This window comes from Hoplias malabaricus, chromosome 1, assembly GCF_029633855.1.
Source record: "Hoplias malabaricus isolate fHopMal1 chromosome 1, fHopMal1.hap1, whole genome shotgun sequence".
NCBI classification, from domain to species: domain Eukaryota; kingdom Metazoa; phylum Chordata; class Actinopteri; order Characiformes; family Erythrinidae; genus Hoplias; species Hoplias malabaricus.
In genome coordinates this window covers 66254084-66277568 of record NC_089800.1, presented here as the reverse complement: position 1 = coordinate 66277568, position 23485 = coordinate 66254084, and the positions used below count along the sequence as shown (strand labels likewise).

Here is a 23485-nt window from a genome sequence, read left to right as displayed (position 1 = left end):
CACCTGGACTGATAACGAGGGGGCAGGATTACAAATGACACTGACAAGGAGGAGGAAGAAAGGCGGGACATGGGCGGAGACATGGACAATAACAAACAGAACCATGTGCCAAGTGAGCATATGGCGGGGAAAACAGACAAGAGGACAAAGGCGTGACACGGGCAAACACTTTATATATAAAGATAGTCAGTTTTCATGCAGAATTTAATGTACTATAAATAGCAAATATTTCTACTGGTGATCTGTCTGGTATTTATTTCTGGTTTTATTGCACACAATGCTGTTGTCTCTAAGGTCTCCCAAAAGAGCTTTTATCTTGTCCCATGTTATATTTTTATTGGCTCCAGGGCAGCAGTGTCTGGAGCCCTGCACTCTGTGTGTCAATTGAGTAACAGCACTCATCAGATCTGATTGGTTGAGTAATGCCACATGTGATACATACAATGCATGCAGTTGGTCTGTGAGATTCCTGGACAACTAAACATATGAACTGGCTAGAAAAGTTACTCCAATTAAAACAAACACTCTGTTGAAAGTACAATTTTTCTTGATAGTTTAACACTTACAAGTCCAGATCCAGATAGGACAGCATCTGGATCCAATCCCAGATTGCAGTCCACCTATTAGTGATCCCTGCTAATGCCTTATCTTTTTCAAAGGTATTGCATCTACTTTATCTTATTTGCCTTGTGTTGTTTTTAAGAGTTTTGATTTGCATCAACCTAGTTTATACTCGTCTGCCTGTGTTTTGACCCCTGAGTACTTTCAAAGTTTACTAGCCACTAATAAAGCTACTCTCTACTAGCATCCTGCTAAATTGCCACCAGTGTTAAAGTGGTTGGTATGGCAAGAATTAGAAAAACAATTTTATTTTAGAATCATTTTGGCCTTTGCCCTGTAGGATTTTTTATTTTTTGCTCCAGAGGCTATCAACTCATTAATAATGGTTATCAACCATGATTTTTAGTGAGGTAATTCATCATAATTGCTGGCTGGAACTCGCACTTGGACCCATAGGTAGACAGGCCACAGTTTAAAATAGTACACTTTGTGGAAAACAAATTCTGCCAGAACAGAAATGAGTTAGAACAGCTATACATATATGTATATATATTACTTCTCACACTCAGTCTTGTTTCCTAACTCACATATTCAAACAGACACTTGGATTTCTACAGACACACCTCAGTATTGATGTCAAATGAAAATCAATTTTGGTGAACAGCAGTGCTGAAGCACTAAATAATGAAACAAACACTGTCCGTACCCATAAAAAAACCCATCTGTTTGTTGTTATGGGGTTAACGATCAAGATATTGACTCCTTGTGTAATGTTGACTTTAGCACTATTACAGATGGATTAGATCTACAAGAGTTTTGATTGGATGATTTGTTTTGTGCAGTTTGACCAATAACCTGGGGTGAAGGGTCAGTTCAACAGCCTTTTCTACCATTGTCCAAAGCAAAATGGGGCCTATAGAGTTAAACAATTACCAATATTTTGGACTGTGGTGCATTCTCTAGGGTGAAGGAGCTACATTCAGAGCCGTTGGGATGCCTACATGTACCAGAATGTATCATCTATCAATTGTACCTGCTCTCATCTTCTTGTGCAAAGTTTTCCCAAAAAAAGTAAAAAATGTTAATGCAGCCAAGAGAGGAAAAATTACACGGTTAGGAAAACTGTCACTGTGTCACAACGTTGTGCCTTTTTTTCTGAGAGTCTACCTGTGAGTAGCCTTCACCTCAGAAGATATGTTGGACATGAAGTGTATGTTAATGACTAAGCATTTACAAAGTGAACTGTCTAAATGAAGTCTTACCCTAAAGCTTTTAATCAGGACCATATTTAAAGTAATAAAAGATTTATGACAGATGTCAGACTGGCAAAATACCAGGCCCATACTGAATTCAAGCTAATGACATTTTAATTTAGGGGATGGATGAAGTGCAGTGCACAACAAATAACACAGCATCCACTGTCAGGTTTTCCTACATCAGTCACAAATACATTAAGCTCAACAATCCCATTACCCTAACAGAAACAGATTAGAGATTTAGAGATTTACAGTGGGTCGATGTGATGGAGGCTGCCTAGTGTTGCCTACAAAGGGCAAGATGCATGTGCAGAGTTTATTCATCTGCCTTAATCCAGGTATTGCAGACAACAATAGTGACAGAAACACAAGCAAATCCATCTAAAAACCACAAAACAGAATCTCAAAATAGGGACCTGTCTGTGTCAGTAGTTAATCTGACATTAAAGGCACTCAGTACAGCTCATGAAGGCCTAACCAATAGGATGGCTGACTTTACATATCTTCCTGGATGTCACAATTTTACCTTGGGATTTTCTAGAAATGAACCCTTAGGTTTTTTACCAAAATGTGTCCTGGTTATGTCAACAATAAATGAGGCAGGGGAGTAAATCACAAAAAATCGAACTCTGGTTCATTTTCACCCTTGGCGCGGTTTGCTTGGGCAGGTGTGAAAGAAGTAATCACACTCGTTTTGGTCTGGTCCCAAACTAATTCTGGTGTGGTTTATTTCTGGTGAGAATGTGATCCAACCTCGATCCAACCCAATAATAAGGGCGCTTTTACACCTATAGTTTGTTTGCTCTGGTCTGATTCAATTCATGAGTTTGTATACTTGAAGAGTTTAGTTTGTTTTCTCACAGTGATACATCAAAACACACCACAACGCATCAAACTTTAGCTTGAAGAGAACTTGAAGAGTTCATGTGATATTTGGGTCGGATGGATAATGGATCAAATTCTCACCACAAACAAACTGCTCCAGAGTTCATTTGAGATCTGACCAAGATCAACTCCTCTCAAGCGCCATGGTGCTGTTGTTTTGGCTCACATCCGATTACTGCTTTCACACCTGCACAAACGAACCCCACCAAATGTGTAAACGAAACAGAGTCCAATTTAACTGGACTTAAAAGTGCAGGTGTGAAAACGCCATAAGCTGTATGCCGCAGGTCGGTGCTAAATGGCATTCGAAGCCAGAGTGTGCTTTGCATACTAGACGCAGTAGGCAGGTAAACAGAGAATTGGTTCAAGTCTAGCCACTTAATCAGAGTATTGGATCATTCTCACGTGATTTGCGGTGCACTTGGATTGAGCTGTACCTTTTGGTGCACTTGGATTTTTCATTGTGTGAAATGAACCAAACCAAGGGGAAACCCTCCAAAATCATGAGCTTCTTAACTGATTGGGACCAGAACAAACAAACTACAGGTGTGAAAACACTAAAACCTCCAGTGCAGCTCCCGAAGACCTAACCAATGGGTTAATTTACTTTGCTGTATCAGCCTAGATACTACACTCAGACACTAGTAAATATATTTTTTTCAGCACTCCTTTACTTCCCTCACTACAGTACTGTGCAAAAGTTTTAGATACTAGAGATTATGAGATTTAAAAAGCTATTTATCTGAGCAGTATGTGTTTATTTGTTAAAAACACACAAACAAACAACAAATAATGCCAACATTAGAATAAAACCAAATAACATTATTCCAGTGTGATATTCTGTGTGTGAATGTGTTGGTTTAACTTTTTCCAAATCTCTCCTCATGGCAGTCCGTATTATTTGAGGTTATCATCCAGTACCTAGTTTACCGGTTAATGAAATGATTTTAAATAATGTGTGCTGTTGATTTAACATATATTTAAATAAAATATCTAAATTAGATTTTACAGTGTAATGGCAGGTTTAATACTTAATATCTGTGTATATTGATGCTCCCTCATCTGTGAGCTTAGCACCGCTTCAGCCCACTTGTTCATAAATCTCTAGCGAATGGGAGAACTGGTAAATAAATATATCCTAGAAAACTGTCCAGTTTCTTCATAACTTTTTTACTTTCCTCAAAAAGTCTTTGTTAATGGAAATGTGTGTAAACTTTTAAGGCAGAAGAGCACTTCACAGTAGATTATGTGTTTGTTTTGCTGTATGCATTTAGACACTGGCTGCAATGTTATTGAAAATACGTGTCCCTTATAGCCTCAGTTACAGTAGTGAAAACTTCTGAAACACTTGGTTTCCAATTAGTAGATTTCAAGGCAATTTTAAGTAAACATAGCAACATGATTCAGAGAAATGTGTGTGAGTGTGTGTTTGTGGATTTGTGTGTGTTTCTTTCTTCTACGCTCCTTAATTGCTGGTAGCTGAATCTCAGCATGCCTTGTAAAACAGAAATTTTCACACACTTTCATTTTCCCTTCAATAAAATAAAGAAACAAAATAACAGCCATTAGTTTTCCATTCCTTTGTCATATTTAATCTCATCACAATTATTGCTGTATTGATCTGCCTCTCCATGTGTCGAGAAACTTTTCAAGTAACTGGAACTTTGAACACCCAACATCTGTCAGCACAGTAATAAATGAAGTTTGTATGGCTTTGTGAGTGTAGCAAGCCAGTTACCACTCCAAGAAGTAGGACACTGGGAACAAGAGCCAGGCTTGCAGCACACATGACTATTCAGAAACTAAACAAGAGTAAACACCAGCTTTTCAGGCAATCACACACTTTCTAGTGATATTATGAAGAATCACATGTCCTGGGCATTAGCCCATTAATTTGGGGATGTTGAGCTCCTAGTAAACCACAGCATGTGTAATTAAACCTTGTCAGTGTTATGTGATCTGTCAAAGTCGTTAAACAAAGGGAAAATAAGATTATCTTACATAGAGTGCAGGAAGTTAAGAGTTGTCTCGCCTCCTTGTCTGAGTGTCCAATCACAGCGCTGGACCCACATTTATGTGAGATGCAAAGAACCTTTGCAGTGAATATTGAGAAATAAGACTACCATCTGGGAGCAAAAATTGGTTAATTCAGGGACTAAAAACAATGTGAGTCTTCTTATCATATTAGATGTATTTCATATAAAATATGAAATATGCAAATATATTAAATTAAATAAATAATCACATTCATAAATATAGCTTTCTATTTTTCTCATGCTTTACTGATGTGGCATATCATAAATTAATACTTTATTCATATTTCTCATACCCAGAGTATTTCATGTTATACTGAGGTGGCATATATCATGAGTTAATAGGGTTCACACTGGTTTGGTTCTCTTGTTCCACTCTCAGCTCACTGAATCAGCCCTAGACCTTTGGTTCAGTGTTTTGTTCATGAACTAAAGATGTTACTTTGTTACTTTATTATTCAACCCCTAAAGCAAAAGTGATGTGCAAAAATGGTCCCTAAAATCTAAAAAAACGAATAAAATTATGACAAACATTATTTATCATCTGATGTTTTTCCAGGCACACTACACCTATTTTAAAAACTTTACACGACCTGTTAGTTTTTATATTGATTTTAAAATTTCGCTAAGGCACTACATGGTCTTGCTTCTGACTACCTTTCAGATATGCTTTTAGCTGATGAACTTAGATCTTCCAGTGCCTCTCTTTTATTTGTTCCTCAAAGCAGGACAAAAGCCTTTTGGCGATGCTGCTTTCAGTCACTACCCTCCTAACCTCTGGAACAGCCTTCTAGTAGATGTCAGAGGAGCTAAAATTATTGATATTTTTAAATGCACTTTAGTTTGGCTTTTAGGTAGTGCCTTACAAACCTTATTGGTTTTATTTCCAGTTATTACTTTTTAAAAGTAAAACTTACTATTTACTTTTTTTTATATTATTATTCATTATTTCATGGTGGATTGGCGACTCAAAAGTGTCCGAGTGTGTGAGTGAATGTATGAGCGTGTGTGTGTTGCCCTGTGAAGAACTGGTGCACCCTCCAGGGTGTATTCCTGCCTTGTTCCCAGTGATTCCCGGTAGGCTCCAGACCCACCGCAACCCTGAACTGGCTAAGCCGTTACAGACAATGAATGATTTATTGATTGATTGATTGATTGATGGGATGATATCTTATGAAATAAAACTAAAAACCTTATTACAATTTGGGATATGTTACAGTGCCATGAAACTCAATAGAGAACCACTGTTCTAGGTGAGGAGTTATTTTTTTATTTAATTATTAATTATTTTTTTTATTTAGTTATTAATTATTTTTTTATTTAGTTATTCCACATTTAATTAAATGCCAGTCACATTCTGGTGCTGATGCAGGATAAATGCATTTGCTGGAAAGGAAATTCAAATGAAAAGCTATTTAATATGGAAGAAAAATTCAAATAAAGTCTAATCATCATAGTGTATGTGCGTGGGCAGGTGCATGCATGTTTTGACATTACTTTGCTCTATGATCTAGTTAGTAGGTGCTGTTACTGAGTTTCAGCTGTGCTCTCAAGCTGGGACTGCTTCACCCCCCCCACACACACACACACACAGTGTACACATACACATACACATATCCAGCTCCACTGAGAAGAAAAAAGTGCTGAGCTGTACCTTCTTAAAAAGCCAAAGTTTAGCAGGGAAAAGTGTTTTAAAGTAAACTTAGCTTTAATGTTTTTTTTTTTTTCCCACAGAATCCCAGGGCTAATCGATTTGTCAGAGATGACTGAATTATCTTGGCTTATGTGTTCGCTTTTAAGAGAAATTAAAATTCTCAGCAATTTCCTGTTATTTTTTTTTTGTAACATTTCCTAAAACTGTACACAGAGGACACATAAACTAAATAAATTAAATTAATGCTGTTATCGGCAAAAATGGGTAAACATGTTGACAATTGTGGCAGATAATGTCATACGGTCTTAAAACAAGTATATTTAAAATCATATAAAACGAAACATCAGTGTTTCAGAGTTTCTGCACGATAAAATGGTTAGTATAGAGTAAACAAAGTCATTCACTGTGCTTTGACATGAAATGCTCTTTTCTAAAGCAACCTACATTGATCAACCATAACATTGAAATTAAAATACCTCATATCTGCACACATTGTCCATTTTATGAGTTCCATTTCTCTTATAAGTGCACTTTATTTTTCTCCATCTGATGCTGTACATAATTTGTTATCCCCCTTTCACCTTGTACTTCAAATAGTCAGGACCCCAAAACGACCACCACAATGTAAGTTTTGATGTAATGTAATGATTTGACTGGTGGACCATGCTTATTGCAGGTGGTGTTTCCATGTTGTGTTTTGCACTAGCATGAATTGATCAGACACAGCAGTGTTGAGTTTCAGCATCACTACTGGACTGATTATAGTCAACAAAACAATATGAAACTCCCAACACTGAGCTGTGGAACAGTGAAACTTTTCTCTACACTGAAGTAGTTCCATCCAATACCTCTGGAATGAGTGGGAGTGGCAGAACTAATCATCCAACATCAGTACCTGACCTCTGTAATTATTTTAATTAATTCTGAATGCAATCAAATCCTCAAAGAAATATGAGAATTAAAACATAAATTAAAATCATTTGCAGGATCTGTTATGATCCTGATCCACTGGATTTGATTAAGACATCCATATTTTGGCTGCTGTCGATTGTCATAACATCCATTTTCCATCTGGAGCTTTACCAAATGCCACACAAGCTTCCTGTGTGAACTTAGATCTCAGCACTAAATATCAGCCATCAGATTGTTTGTTTGTTTGTTTGTTTGTAGAAGATGTTTAAATTCTCATTAACGCCATGGCTTTACCCTCTGCTCTTAGTCTTTGGGCCTTATTTTCAAACTGTCACATTTTCCATATTAACAGCTGAAAGAGTGGAGGAAGCATTGGGCTGTTCTTCAGGATGAAGTGTAAAACTGTGTAAATATGATTTATGTTAGCATATTATGGCACCATTTAATCATTTCAATGTTTTTAAAATCTGTGAAATTTATGTAAAATGATTAACTGTTGAGAAACTCAACTCTGGTTTCTTTACAGTCTAGGTGATAGAAGGCTTCACCATATCTACAACACAAATACATATAGCCTAGATGTTAGAACATTGCTGTGAGAATTTGATTGCTTCCAGCCATAATATCAAAATTTATAATGCTGATGGTTGATGATTAATTCTGTATTACAAACAACACTCCAGCACCTCTCAAAATATGGTGTGTAGCACCATCACTCCAGAAAATGAGGTTTAAAACCACTCTAGCCAACATTTGGTTTTGAGCATGGAGAGCATTGTTAGGCTCATGTGCAACTCTTGTTTAGTCACAGGACTAATCTTTAAAAACAAAATGCATTTGTTAGACAAGAGAGTCAGCCTTAGTGTCACAGTAGATAAAAGGGTCCATACCCCACAGTTATGTTCACATAACTGTATAAAAGAGTGGTGCATGTTATTCTCCAGAGTGGGACTGCTGCAATATTTATACACAGCCTCAAGAGTGCCAACAAATCCTCATTCTGGAGAATTTTGCAGGCCCTTTGCTATACCTGTGTAAACTTCCAGTGGAGTCAAACTGTCCCACGGCCTCTGAGCGAGTTTATTTTGTAATACCACTAGGGATATCAGGTCATTTTTCCATTCCTTTGATCTAGAGATTGTGGTTAACTAGGGGTGGAGATGGCCATCTGGCCAGGATCCACATCCAGCCTTGCGGGAAGCACTAGGGTACTCCATTCCCAAGCAAAGAAAATTTGCTAATCATTGGTGCATTACAATCCCAGCTTCAATTATGAAGTGCAGATTATACTCAAAAGGGAAAGTTTGTGAAGGAAGTTTAAATTGTCTTGTCAAAATGTATGAGTTGTTTGGTGTGTGTAATATGTGCAATGTATGTCTGTGTAATATGAGGGGTGCGTATGGTGTGGTGTGTTGGTATGTTGTACAGTGATTTAATGTGTTTTTCTGGTGTGGAGTGTGAAGTATTTGTGTGATTTAATGTGTAGTCTGTAATGTGTAGAATGGTATGTGTAACATGTTCTATGCAGTTTGTGTGTAATGGGGTTGGATTGGTTTTAGTATGAATGGTGTGGAGTGTGTGTGATGTTTTTGGGGTGTGATTTGTGTAGTTTGTAGTGTCTGTGGACGTCTTCTAAGGGGTTGCTCGACAGTTGCTATAGTATTCCAATTGTTTGCTAAGATGTTGCTTGGCAGTTAGTATGGCATTCCAGGTAGTTGCTTAGGTTTGTTACTATGGTATCTAAGGTTTGGGCTTGGTTACCAAGGCTTTGCTTGTTGTTGCTCTGGTATTGTTGCTAAGGTTTGGGCTAGGCAATTGCTAAGGTGTTGCTAGGCAGTTGATTAAGCGTTGCTAGGCGTTTGCTAAGGGTTTGCTATGGTGTAGGTGTTGGTCGCTAAATTGAGGCTAGGTGGATGTGCAGACAGGATTGCAGGAGCAATGAACAGAAAGTGGGTGGCATGCATTCCCCCTGCTGGTATTTGGGAAAGCTGCCATTGTGACATCATCAATGTCACCTTTCTGAACAATCTGTCATTCATTCCTATGGGGAAATGGTGAAAAATAATTTAATGAAAACTGTCAATGTCAGATTTGGTTAAAAATATGTAAATCATAAAACACTACTTCTCATTCTATATTTTTTGCAAAATTTTGTGGTTATAGCTGGAAAAACATGACCTAGAAAAACATTCAAAACTTTTTGCCAAATGTGTACAGCCACATTTCAATTGGGTTTCAGATGGGTTATTTTGGTACATTTTTGTTAGTCTGAATATGATTGCTTGGATTATTACCATAAACATAAGCAAAAATTGCAATAAATAAAAATTGGTGTTGACAGGGCAACTTAAAATAAGACACAGAGATTCACTCTAACCTGCATTTTAAGCTGAAGTAAATAATTTATTTTTTTTATATTTTTTTGGAAACTCCTAAAATGACATCCGGTTAGGAATCAATAGCTGAAATGCTCTAATAATGAAAAGGGGGAAAAAATAATTTTCTACTGGAACCACAGATCTGTAAAAGAACTCCTTCAATCATTTCATTTGGACCAAAAGAAAGTCCACCTGCCTGTTTACCTACATACTTCATGACCACATGCACATGCCCTGAATTTATTTGGATATGCACAGAGTCCTTTACATAGCTTTTCAACAGCTTGCAGTGCTAAAAAACACTTTTAAAAATTAATAGAGAGAAAGGAAAGGCAGAGGAAGAAAACCTTTTATGCTCCTCTCTCTAGTTCTTCCTCACTTGAAGTCCACTTGAAGCTGTAGTCAGACAGTTGCACATGCATTCATTTGTTTTAGGGGGAAACTCTGTAAGGCATGGAGCAGGTGGGATTTTTTGCATATTTAAAAAAGTCTATGATGCTTTCCAAACTACCTACTACAGCTTTAAATGATAAACCATTCAGACTAGACAGTATCAGCAACATTCAGTTTTACAGAATGCTGGCAAATATTTAGCTTTAAAACAGGATCTATTTGTATCTTGATTACCAGGATGATCATAAGTGTTGAAAAGAGGAAAGGTGATGAAATACAGTGTGAAACATGCTTCTGTCATTGTTTGATGAATGGGTGTATACCACCTTTTAGATCAGAAGGGGAGTTTAACATGAGTGAAAAGGAAAGTGAAAATTCTGAGCCCTCAAGGAAAGTACAAATCAACAGAGGTACAGGAAGGTTGTTCTGCTTGGATTCTTAGGAGCCCTGTTTCACTCTGAGAGACATTGGAAGTGGCCAATGCTTTTTACCTAGTCACAGCTGTAAAAAGAAATCTATTTCCTTTACTTCTTTCTCTTACCTTTTTGTCTTCCCTTCTCTCTCCTACACTTTGCCCAAATGAACAGGTTCTAAGGGATCCTGCGGTGCGGGATGCAGTTTGATTGACATCTGCAGAGGGTCTATACCAGAACATGTATGGTATAAGTGGCTACAGTAATTAGCTGCTGTTATTCAGCCCACTGGCGAGGGCACTCAAATAGCTCTTATTGTGTGTTTGGTGTATGTGTGTATGTGTGTGTGCGTGTGTGTGTGTGTGTGTGACTGTATGTGCGTTGCTCTCTGGGAGACCTGTTCAGCATGGAAATGAATAACTTGCCTTATTAGACTTATATAACGGTCTATAATCCATATGGGATCTTTTGAGAATAAGTTCTTGTTTTAGATAATCACTTACTGAAGGAGTAAATCAGTTCGTACAGTAAAAAGAAAAATTGAAAAAAAAAGTTTTTAGACACTTTATTTATTTAAATGAAGGATATTTGTATAAATTGCCCCTCATTTTCCACTGTAACAGACTGTGCTGAGAGAAGAGACAAAAATGGGGCATTGCTGTCCGGATGTAGTAATCATATGTAGAAGCAGGATGTAGAAGCAACTAGTCATATATATTAATTGGTGAATCCTTTAGGCACTTTATCCCCTCCCAAAGGTACATGATGTGGCTCTATCACCCCAGAGAATGCCATTCTACTGCTCAACAGACCAATGCCAGAGGGCTTTATACTCTTCTGGCTGGTTCTTTGCATTGGGTATGGTGACCTAAGGCTTCAGAGCATGATTTTTTTAGCATATTTTTTTCTATAGAGATACACAACAAGTAGCCATTGAAATGACTTCCTTGTTTCTACATTCATTGTCCATTTCATCAACTCCATTGCTCTGTGATGTTTTTTTAAGGGGTCGTGACCATTGAAGTACAGTGTTAAATGGAGCTAACAATGTATTTAGAGCAACAGTCTACGTAAAACGATACTATTCTGAGTAATTTTGGAACATTACTATTGGTTCATTCAACATCAATTTGTTGCAAAAGGTGAAGGAAAGCTGCCGTGTTCAAATGGTAGAGTAAATTAAAAATCAACAAAATTGGAAGAGATACATGTTTTTCTTTAGACAGCGACATCTTTGTTGACAATAAACAACAACATAATTTCCTCAATTTACTCTACAGTACCAGTGACTACTTTTCATTATCTACTTAAATATTTGCTACAAAATTAGTCTAACGTTTTCTGTTGAACTAACAAAAGCTAATTAAGGCTAGAGAAATGTTATTTTCTGTTATGTCCCTTTGGATTTAGTTTGTGTATGCATCTATTAGGGTGGTCAGAATGTTGGTAAGGTTAGCTAAATTTGTTTGTTAGGGTTATCTAAAGTAGGACACCTATAATGGAAACTGCTGAGCAGAATAAAATTAACTTAGATCTTTTTTGACATTGCAAATACAACCTTCAATATGTAGGCTAAATCATATCAAGTGACAGTGACAGTTACATTTTATTGTTACATGTTAATTGCCCATAAAATTGTGGCACTGTTGCATAATATATCAAAGATATGTGACTATATCACAAAATGCACATGTGATTATATTGCAAATAGGAGTGATCCTGCTAACTTCAAAAACAAAATATTTTGCTTATACCTGACCATAAAGGGGCAAATTTCAGAAATGCAAGTGGTTAGATTTAAGGGAAATTGCATTATTAGCATCATTGTACTATTAACAAACTTAAATCAAACATGACTGGTGTTTACAAAAATAATAAATAAATAAATAAATTGTGGTACCATTTCTCACACAGAAAAAAAAGTCTTTGGTTCTGAGCTCTCTCTATTCACTTCCCTCCAGAAAGAGACAGTGCTTTATTTTGTCCATATTTCTTTCAAAGTAGCTGCACATTTCTCAGCGGAAATCTCGTCGTGACGACGCACACGTTGGCTCTAAATGTCTCGGATTCTTCTCAGCTAATTTCCCAGCATCTTTGCCCCGGTCAGCTGTGGTCAGCCAGATTGCAGAGCTTCTTTAGCAATTATCATAATCGTCTTTTAAGTGCGCATCACCGCTAAAGTGCTTCTTACATAAATCTGAAATGTCAGCTCCCATGGTCGCGAACACCCACACACACTTCCACAACATGCACACGCACATGCACACGCACACACACACACACAAAGACAGACAGCCCATCACTTTTGATGGCATACAGGCACAAAAGCCTTACTGTTGGATTAGTTCTGAATCCCAACTTATCTAGAAAGTATTGGATGAAGTTCCATCACTTTTCAAAAATCTAGCCTCACTGCTCCACTTCCCTGTTTTGTGGGGATTTATACCCCTCTGGTCAAATTGTGGCATTGAGCTTGGTGCCCTGTGGTCTCTCCATTGGCATTCAAGTCTCTCTCTCTCTCTCACTCGCTCACTCACTCATACACTCACACATACACAAATTCATACACAGCCGTGGAATTAAGCAGCATATTCACACTCTTGCCTTTTTTTCCCTCTGTTCCACTCATCTCCGGTCCCGTCTGCATGTGACAGACCACAGCTGGCCTTGAGGCCTGTCTCTATCTCAAGCTGGCACACACACACACACACTCACACTGTTCTCCTTACACATGCTAATGCTTCATTTTCATGCCAGTACACACTGCATAGAATATACCCCTCAATTTATCCCAAATACAAATTTTACAATGGAAGCCCTAGTTCAGTTTAGTAACCGTACTTTGTTCTTGTACCTTTAAGTAGAGTTTTGGAATATTTATAGAATTATTACTTTATATAACCTCTCGGATAAAAGAAAACCATAGCTCCAAAAGGTTTACATTTTAGTAGAAGGGCTGACATCACAATATGTTACAAAGAGTAGTTCCAATACATTAGAATTGCCTTTGTTTTTGTCATGCTTCGTGCACTTTCAACCAAAGTGAAACTGGAATTGTGCTTGATAATTATTATACATCAGTATAATTTGACCTCTGCATTTAATCCATCTGTGGCAATGAATACACACACATGCAAGTGATTAGGGACAGTGAACACACACACACACACACACACGCACACACACACAACTGCAGCAGCGGGCAGCAACCAGAGAACAGTTTTGGGGGGTTTTTGTAGGTAGCTTGCTTAAGGGCACTTCAGGCATGCTGTTAGTCGGGATTGAACCAGTGACCTTCTGGTTCCAGGCCTGCTTCTGTAAAGTCAGTCCACAGCTGGCCCCACACAGCTCCCACAGCTGTGTTAAAGGTATTTATGATAAATATATAATAAAACAGCATTACCGTATGTAGTTTGTGTTTCTGATAAAATGGCAACGAAGTAGATGTAGCTAAAAACCCTGCTGCGCAATGTAAGTGTGTATGTGAAGATGATGGAAAAATCTGATACTTATCTCTAGACATACACAGAGCGTGAAGGGCAGCAAAGAGCTGAGGCACAGGAAACTTTCACAGCTTCCCTCTGATGCTTTAGTTGATATTTTCCCAACAGTACAGGTTCCATTACAGTCCATTGCATGAAGGATGTTTAGGTCAAAGGGTTCACAGATTCTGGTTTCCCAGAATAATTCAAAGATTGAAGTAACACTGGGGAAATTATAATTTGATATTAAAATATGGACTGATGCTATTTGCTTACACTGTAAACATGGCAGTGGAGCTCTGATTGCTTAGCCTGATGTAATTAGCAGGGAATTCATATATTCATACATTCATTATCAGTAACTGCTTATCCAGTTCAGGGTTGCGGTTGGTCTAGAGCCTAACTGGAATCATTGGGTGCAAGGCAGGAATACACCCTGGAGGGGGCGCCAGTCCTTCACAGGGCAACACACACTTACTTACAATGCAGATCATTTTTCTCATAATAAAACTAACACATATCTGAAGTGCCTAATATGGACATGGACATACAAAATAACAAAAGTACTTCAGAGGTCATTGCAAGGGTAAAGAAATGTCATAAAGGTCACTTAAGGACAAGATAGTTCTGAATGGATACATGCTTCTCTTTGTGCTTACTCCACCTCTGTTAATGCCATACAAGAACACAGCTCATATTACACACCATTCAGCCGTCCAGTCCTGTGAGCTTCAACAATAGCATATAGACACTGGAAAACTGCAGCACTGAACCAAAGAGATACAAGATACCAGCACTGTTCAGGGAGGCAGAGGCTCTCAGAAGCAAAGATGGGTAGAGGTTCATCAATCTGCAAATAAAATATGGAACAATTTCAGAAAAATATTTCTCAATGTAAATGTGAAAATATGTCTGTATTTTTAATGAAATGGTAAAATGTCTCACTTGTAACATCAGATACGTGTTCTGTGTTCTACTGTGAATAACATAATGGTCATTTATTTACATTTTACACAGCATCCTGACATTTTTGGCATTGGGGTTGTATATTCCTGTATTTGTGATGGGCCTTGACCCTTGGTTAAGATTTTATCGTAGTATATAAACACAACAAAAAAGAAACGTGCAGAATAACGGCAGTAACTATCACTGTTTTGCTTGGGTATTTGCATCATGGGAAATCTTCTAAAGCAGAGGTTAGAGCTAAAGTTAGTTCCTGATCTTACTCCAACAGGAAGCTAAGGTTCCTTTGATATGTGATGAAATATTTACTACAAGCAACAGCGATGGGCAGGGCATTACAACATCCGCTGAATCCAGTTCCCTCCACACTTCCTCCTGCAGCTGAGGGATTTTAAAGAAAGCCATAAAATTAGCAGCTAGCTTCATTATGTGAAGTACAGCTTGGATATGTTACAGCTCGGATGTTCAGCTGAGTGGCAACAATCAGTATTAATCATACTCACGCATTAGCATTCATAATTGCTTGTTTCAAAACTTGTGTTCATTTTTTTCCACTTACTTTTCACCTGTTCAGTTCCTGAAGAACAGTACATTCAGGACCGAGATTTCCTTGTGGCTCATTTCAGTTCAGAAGAGCTGCCTTAAGCTAAATTCTAAGTAGGCTCACTAATCCATGAGACTAGCCTCCCAATGTAAACCTATGCTTCTGATTGTATTTACTTTTCCCTGGAGGAATCTTTCACTAAATCCTGTACAGACTCCACAGCACTGGGCAAATGGAAAAGTTAGCGTTTAGCAAACAAATCAAATGCATAAGGTGTGGGAAAGCACTGTAAATGTTATGAATGTGCTAAAAGATCTCTTCAGTGGATTGATCACTTGGTGTCAACTGAAATATTATTTTTCAAATTTTGCTCTAATGGAATTTCCACTATGTTCTTGAAAGTGGAGGGGAACTGTTGAAAAAGCAAAGGCACTTTTTTGTGGTTACTTGAGTGTGGTTACTTGATTGGGTGTTTCATTGCTAGCTGGCTAATGCTGCAGGATACATTATGTGTCATGTACCCTCTAGTACCCATGGATTTGGTACAGGTCTGCTGTGTATACAGTCACCATGTCCAATGCCGAGAGTTTTTAGGGCTGTGTTGCAGTGGAACTGCATTATTTGAATGACTGAGCCCAATCCAGTACCTTTATGATTAATGGAATAGCCTTTATGATTCTGAATTAATCGGCTGAATGATATTAAATTCTCACCACAGCAAATTAACCAGTGTTAAATTAACACTTTTAGTGTTGACATGCGTTACTTTTACACTCACAGTGTTAATTTAACACTGGTGAATTATAACTAATGTAGGGCCTTCTCAGCAATGTAGAGGCTGTTTCTAGATCACATGCTTTATAAAAACCCAAATAAAAACTAATAAATAATTTGAGAAGAAATATCGTATGAACTGGTGTCCACAACCGTTTGTCTGTTTAATTGTAGTGTATATATGTACTCTACTTCACTGTGATTGGCTTACACAGCCATGTTAGAGCTCCGGTGCTTCCTCTTGGTGAGCCGAGTCCAGTTTGTCCTGCAAGACAAATACTGACTAATGAATAATGAATGGGGAGTGTGTCTGGTGAGAGGTTGGAGCTACTGGCACAGAGTAATCTTCCGCCAGCACAAATCTTTACAGCAGCAAAGAAGACAGCACTGATAAGAGCAGGGGTCTCGGGGGACTAACAGGACAGCACTTCCACACACTCACACACACAAACATGCAGTAACTACTGCAGACATTTTATATTTTTAACCCTCTATTGCATGATATATGCAATAATGGAGTAAAAAAATGTTTGCACACATTTTGTTACCTTCCACAGAGCACAATGAACAATTATAATAGTAATGTAACAAAAATGATAAAAGGGGGTCGATTTAAGAATGTTACTTGGGCGCAACAACATGCAATAGTGGTAATAAATTGAAAATGTGCATTTTACTAAAGAAAATATGCTTTTAATTTATAGCAATTTTATTTATTTTACATGTGCATAAAAATCTATTTTGTTCATTCATTCTCAGTCCAGTCTTTAGGCTAAGAAATCCAACAATACATAAAACCAAATTTTTATTGTTCATAACAATTCTGTAAAGTACTGAAGAACAAAGATTGAATTTATGAATGAATTTACCAATGTTTGTGGGGGCACACAAGCACGCACACACACTGAGAGCACAAAGCCACAGCATCAACATATCTTAATCATATCATATCAAAATCATAATTGTAGTTATTTTACATCAAAAAGAAGGCATATACTGACAATTATTTTAATATGTTTTAGTATTCTGCCATCTGTGTGGCATGTTGTTTTGTAAATATAAAAACATGTAATCCTCAATCCACTGTTGCATGTTGTTGCTTTCTAGCAACCTATAGTGGTTGGGCAATGAAACTGAAACACCTGTCATTTTAGTGTGGGAGGTTTCATGGCTAAATTGGACCAGCCTGGTGGCCAATCTTCATTAATTGAATTAGCAGAGGGTAAGATCACAGTTTTGCTCAAAATATTGCAATGCACACAACATTATGTGTGACATACCAGAGTTCAAAAGAGGACAAATTGTTGGTGCACGTCTTGCTGGCGCATCTGTGACCAAGACAGCAAGTCTTTGTGATGTATCAAGAGCCACGGTATCCAGGGTAATGTCAGCATACCACCAAGAAGGACGAAACACATCCAACAAGATTAACTGTGGACGCAAGAGGAAGCTGTCTGAAAGGGATGTTCGGGTGCTAACCCGGATTGTATCCAAAAAACATAAAAACATGGCTGCCCAAATCACGGCAGAATTAAATGTGCACCTCAACTCTCCTGTTTCCACCAGAACTGTCCGTGGGGAGCTCCACAGGGTCAATATACACAGCCGGGCTGCTATAGCCTTTTACCTTTGGTCACTCATGCCAATGCCAAACGTCGGTTTCAATGGTGCAAGAAGCGCAAATCTTGGGCTGTGGACAATGTGAAACATGTATTGTTCTCTGATGAGTCCACCTTTACTGTTTTCCCCACATCCGGGAGAGTTACGGTGTGGAGAAGCCCCAAAGAAGCGTACCACCCAAACTGTTGCATGCCCAGAGTGAAGCATGGGGGAGGATCAGTGATGGTTTGGGCTGCCATATCATGGCATTCCCTTGGCCCAATACTTGTGCTAGATGGGCGTGTCACTGCCAAGGACTACCGAACCATTCTGGAGGACCATGTGCATCCAATGGTTCAAACATTGTGTCCTGAAGGCGGTGCCGTGTATCAGGATGACAATGCACCAGTACACACAGCAAGACTGGTGAAAGATTGGTTTGATGAATATGAAAGTGAAGTTGAACATCTCCCATGGCCTGCACAGTCACCAGATCTAAATATTATTGAGCCACTTTGGGGTGTTTTGGAGAAGCGACTCAGGAAATGTTTTGCTCCACCAGCATCACATAGTGACCTGGCCACTATCCTGCAAGAAGAATGTCTTAAAATCCCTCTGACCACTGTGCAGGACTTGTATATGTCATTCCCAAGACGAATTGACGCTGTATTGGCAAGTGATATCTGTCATATCTCCAAGTGAACAGAAATTAAAAGACAGTTGAGATACAGTTGACAACACTGCAACTTTATTGATTAAAAATATATAAATAAGTATAACTGCATTTCAGTAGTGTTGCTGTCACACGGCTCTGTTCTCCTGGGGTTGTGGGTTCGAGCCCAGCTCCAGTTGAACGTCCGTGAGGAGTTTGGTGTGTTCTCCCTGTCTGCATGGGTTTCTTTCGGGTGCTCTGGTTACCTCCCGTGGTCCAAAACCGCAAAATGTGTCCATAGGTGTGAGTGTGTGCCACCCTGCGAAGGACTGATGCCCCCTCCAGGGTGTGTTCCCATCTTGCACCCAGCGATTCCGGGTAGGCTCCCAACTAGTTTCAGCCACATATGTTCCGCCCACAATTTGATGGAGGGTCTGATACATTCAGTGCACAAACCTGGCTTCACTGTAAGGATTCTGTCAGTTGCATTCTGATTGGCTCTCTGTACATCCACATATGCGCATTTCCATGTACTGGGTTTGGTTCAAAGTGAACTGCTTCCTAAATCATGCCAAAATAGCAGACTTGTTATTGGTCCATTTGTGTGTCAGTCAAATTCCTTCTCCTGCTGTAGTTGGCAGTTCTTGGCCATGTTAGGTGGCAAGGGGCACCTTTCATTCATTCATTGTCTGTAATGGCTTGTCTAGTTCAGGGTTGCGTTGGGTCTGGAGCCTACCTAGAATGACTGGGCGCAAGGCAGGAACACACCCTGGAGGGGGCACACTCACACATTAACGCACACACTCACACCTAGGGACACTTTTGAATCACCAATCCACCTACCAGAATGTGTTATTGGACTGTGGGAGGAAACTGGAGCACCCAGAGGAAACCCATGTGGATACAGGGAGAACACACCAAACTCCTCACAGACAGTCACCCGGAGCAGGACTCGAACCCACAACCTCCAGGTCCCTGGAGCTGTGCTCCTACCTGCGGCGCCACTGGCAAGGGGTACCAAACTCTCATTAAAAGTCTGGCAATGTGAGACTAGCACCAAACCCACTGCAACTCTGTATTGAATAAGTGTTTACAGACAATAAATAAATTAATTAGTGCATTTTAATAAGATAAATTTGTATTTAAAAATGGTTACTTGCTTGCACAAAATGAAAATCTATTTGTACATAATACATATATTTAACTGAAATATATTCCATTGAAAAAAAAAAAAGAATGCATTGAACAAAAACAGAGGGCCCTTTGAAATAGGATAGAACGGCGTTTTTAATCCACACATACTCACTATACAGATCGTATATGTTGCTATGAGAGTTCTGCACAGGCCTGTTTTTAGCTTGATTTGAATATTAGAATGCAGTGTCCAGACTTTACTGATCTCCAGGGAAGTTCTCATTCAGTAAATCCATAACACCCCACTTACTGCAGTATCAGCTCTTTAAGCACAGCGGTTGACCACTGAGCAGCATCTGAAAATGACCCCACTGTGAGCATTAGCACCATTCTGATGTTTTTTCACTTGGCTGAGGCTTATCAGGAGAAGAAAGACTGGTGTGTTTTCACGTTATAGTGTTAATCTGTATAGTTTATTACAGACATAAAGCATACATCTTGGCCACATTAAAGCTTTTGTTCTTGTTCATGAGCCCTTGCTTCAGCAGAATTTTTTGGTAGGGATGGTTGATATCCATTTTTCATACCATAATACCATCTCAAAATATTATCACGGTACTGTACTTACGGTATTACCATGGGGAGGGGGTGCTCTGTCGTGCTGTGCTAAGCCTTATATCTGTGAGCACAGAGTTGAGTGAATTTAATCGAATGAAACACAGCCCAGCAGTGCACACCGACACATAAAAACCCGTTTCTGAGAGAACAAATTTCAGCAACTGGTGCTAAAGTAACAGAAAAGTTCAAAAACAAGCGAAATAAGACGGTGCACACTACTTAGAAGCACAGCTAGTCAAACAGTCACTTGTGGTTTAGCACATCACAGCAGATGTTTCACTGAATTGAGGCTCAAAACACACAAATTTAGAGGATAAAGCCATATACCTGTGAGCACACAGTCGAGTAAAGGATTTTCTGAGAATTTTGTCTGTTTACAGTTTTCTTCCTTTCTCTTTTAAACCAATCTCAGCTTACAACTGCTGTGGGCTACTGGGCTTGTGTTTTTCTCCACCTGTTTTCAGACCGTGACATCAGCAGTCATTGACTTCCCACAGCGCCCCCACCCTGTGGCTCTCATAAATGCAAATGAACATTTTAGCCGACTTTTAAAGACAGAACAGAACAGAAATTAGACACGACACACACGTCATAAAAACAATCCTCATTTTGAGATACCGTCCACATTTTTAAATACCGCAGTATCTGGTATTATCATTATACCGCCCAACCCTAATTTCTGGAGTAAACTGAATATGTCATCTCACTGTGTTTTTGCACACCTGCTCCTCCTTTATTTCTTCTGAACTTAAGGATATTTATAAAGTGTTTGTTCCCATTTCAGCCAGTAATGGGTTCTAAAATTTAGGAGAGGCTTATTGTTGGAACATTGCTGAGAGTGTTTGATGGCATTCAGCCACGAGTGCATTAATGTGGTTAGGAATGAAGCTGGAGTGTCCTGTTTTATTGCATGCTTTTCTATAGAGCAGGGAACAGAGTGACAGTGGATGCACATTAAATGAGCTGAATACACATATGCCTGATTACTGTAACCACAACTATAAAAAAAGATGTGTTAGTTTCTTAACCATGAACTATTTCACATATCCTTGTTTAAATCTTAACCTCTAAATTATGCAAGAAAAGTTTGCCGCAGAACTGCAAGTCTTCATTCATCTGAATGTCTCTTATGTTGCTCCACTGCTGTGCTCCATTTACTGGCTTCCAGTAGCTGCCCCATCAGACTTCATACCCTGATGCTCACTTACAAAGCCAAAAATGAACAACTCCTCCCTACACGATGGCAATAGTCAAACCCTGATGCATGCCTTGAGTGAGTGCTTCATGCCTCAAGTATGGCTCAGCTTGATTCATTATGCTTCAAATCACGTGGAAAACAGGGGCTCTTTTCTGCCCTGGTTCCCAGATGGTGGGATGAACTTCCACTGACTGTGCAAACTTCAGAGTCTCTCTTTGTCTTCAAACAAAGACTGAACACTAATCTCTGTGCAGTGTTGAGAAGACCTCCAATCCTTCACTTACCAAATTATCTTGAACTTTCTTAATTTCTTAACATTTATTGTGTCTGTTGGTGTTTTAGTACAATAGTATTCGGACTAAATCAGTAGAACTTCTCTTTAAGTCATGATGTTGTGCAGCACTGTGGTAGTTGTAGTTTTATTTACCCCATGTTGTAGTCCAAAATGTCCTTGTCCGGATTCCAGCAGAGATAGCTGCAGTAATTTGTCATTAACGGGAGTTAGGTCTAAATGGACTTTATTGGCAGTCAGCCTTGTAAACTCAGCAGGGGTTAGAGTACAGATGTTTCTTATTGAGCACACACACACACACACACATACACACACACACACACGTTGAGCCAGTGAATGAAACAATGCTGGATGATGTGTCCACATCCGATCAGAGATCAAATTGCTCTCAGCTGAGTACACTTGTGCTGGATGTGTTTGGTGTTTTTTGTCATACACTCACAATAACTGCATCCAAAGCAAAGCTGGCAAAGCTGATGCTGCTGACTATAATATCTGTCATAATGTTATTCAATGCCAAATTCTTCATGAGCTGTTATGGAGACAAACACCATAACAGACCATTTCAGAGGTAGCATTGGAGCGAGCCTCCGGGTTCTCCATCTCTCATTGGTTTCCACTGTTCACAACACTAACCACTCAACACTGAATGAATGTGACCTGCATTCATTCTCTATTTCTCTCTCTCTCTCTCTCTCTGTGACAAACACCATAAATGTACATTTTAAAGCATGAAAAATTAGTATCAGCCATTAAGAAAGTAAGTTATTAATAACATTCTAAAACAAAGACATAGTCATTCAGACACACAAAGCTGATTTTGCATTGTTCCTTGAACACCTGCCTCCACAGAACTGGAACTGAACTCTGGATGGCGTCGATCCTCTGGGACTCCACTCCTTGTCCAGTATCTGAGCCACTGAGCCACACAGGACAGTCCTAAAAACAACACGCTCTGGTGGGACCTGGCACGGGACTGGTCAAAAAGGACACGCTGCTGGAGATTATGGGCACTTGGCATTTCAAAAGAGAGGGTCTTATAAACAAAGAGAGCCTCTTGTGGAAAGGGCAGTAGCAGATCGGCCAAGCTGTGGTAGGCTGCGTTGCTTGGCTGTTACATAGAAGGATTCTGTTCCAGTGTGAAGAATCCTCCAAATACAGCCTTCACTTTGAGAGAGTGTGTCAATGTGACGTTTATGAGGGTTTTTTTTTTTTTTTTTAACCCATCGTTCTCTGTGCATGTATGCCACAGAGGGAAAAAAAAACGTAATATAAACATAAACATAACATAAAATTTAATATATCAGATAATAAATGATAATAGCTGTAGGATGAGTGGCTAGAACTAATCATACAACATCAGCACCTGACCTCACTAGTGCTTTCTGCATGTAATCAATCCTCACTGCATCTGCTCCAGAGCATGTCTTTTCATTTCATGCTTTAATACGGAGAGTGTACATGTGGGTTTTATAGACAAATAGAGAAGTAAAAAAATGGTTTCTAGTAAGTACAAAAATTCCATTAGACTTTGAGAGGAACCAGTGCTTTGTAATAGATCACAGTTTTGAAAAAATGCCACAAAACCATTTATTTAGCTTTACCTTGCTAAGATAATGTTAAGATGTCTTCAAAACTGTATTAAGTAAAAGCATATTACTTTATGATTGTGTGTGTGTGCCAGCGTGCGTGCGTGTAATAATAGAGCTTTAAATCCCCCTGGCAAGAGAGAATAGTTTCTAGG

At 38.9% G+C, this 23485-nt stretch overlaps 1 protein-coding gene across 1 annotated transcript in view; it reads left to right on the top strand.

The window, feature by feature from the left end:
* Positions 1–23485, top strand: part of slc8a1b (solute carrier family 8 member 1b) — a 132773-nt gene that overhangs the window by 831 nt on the left and 108457 nt on the right. The gene's annotated exons all lie outside the window — the stretch shown is intronic.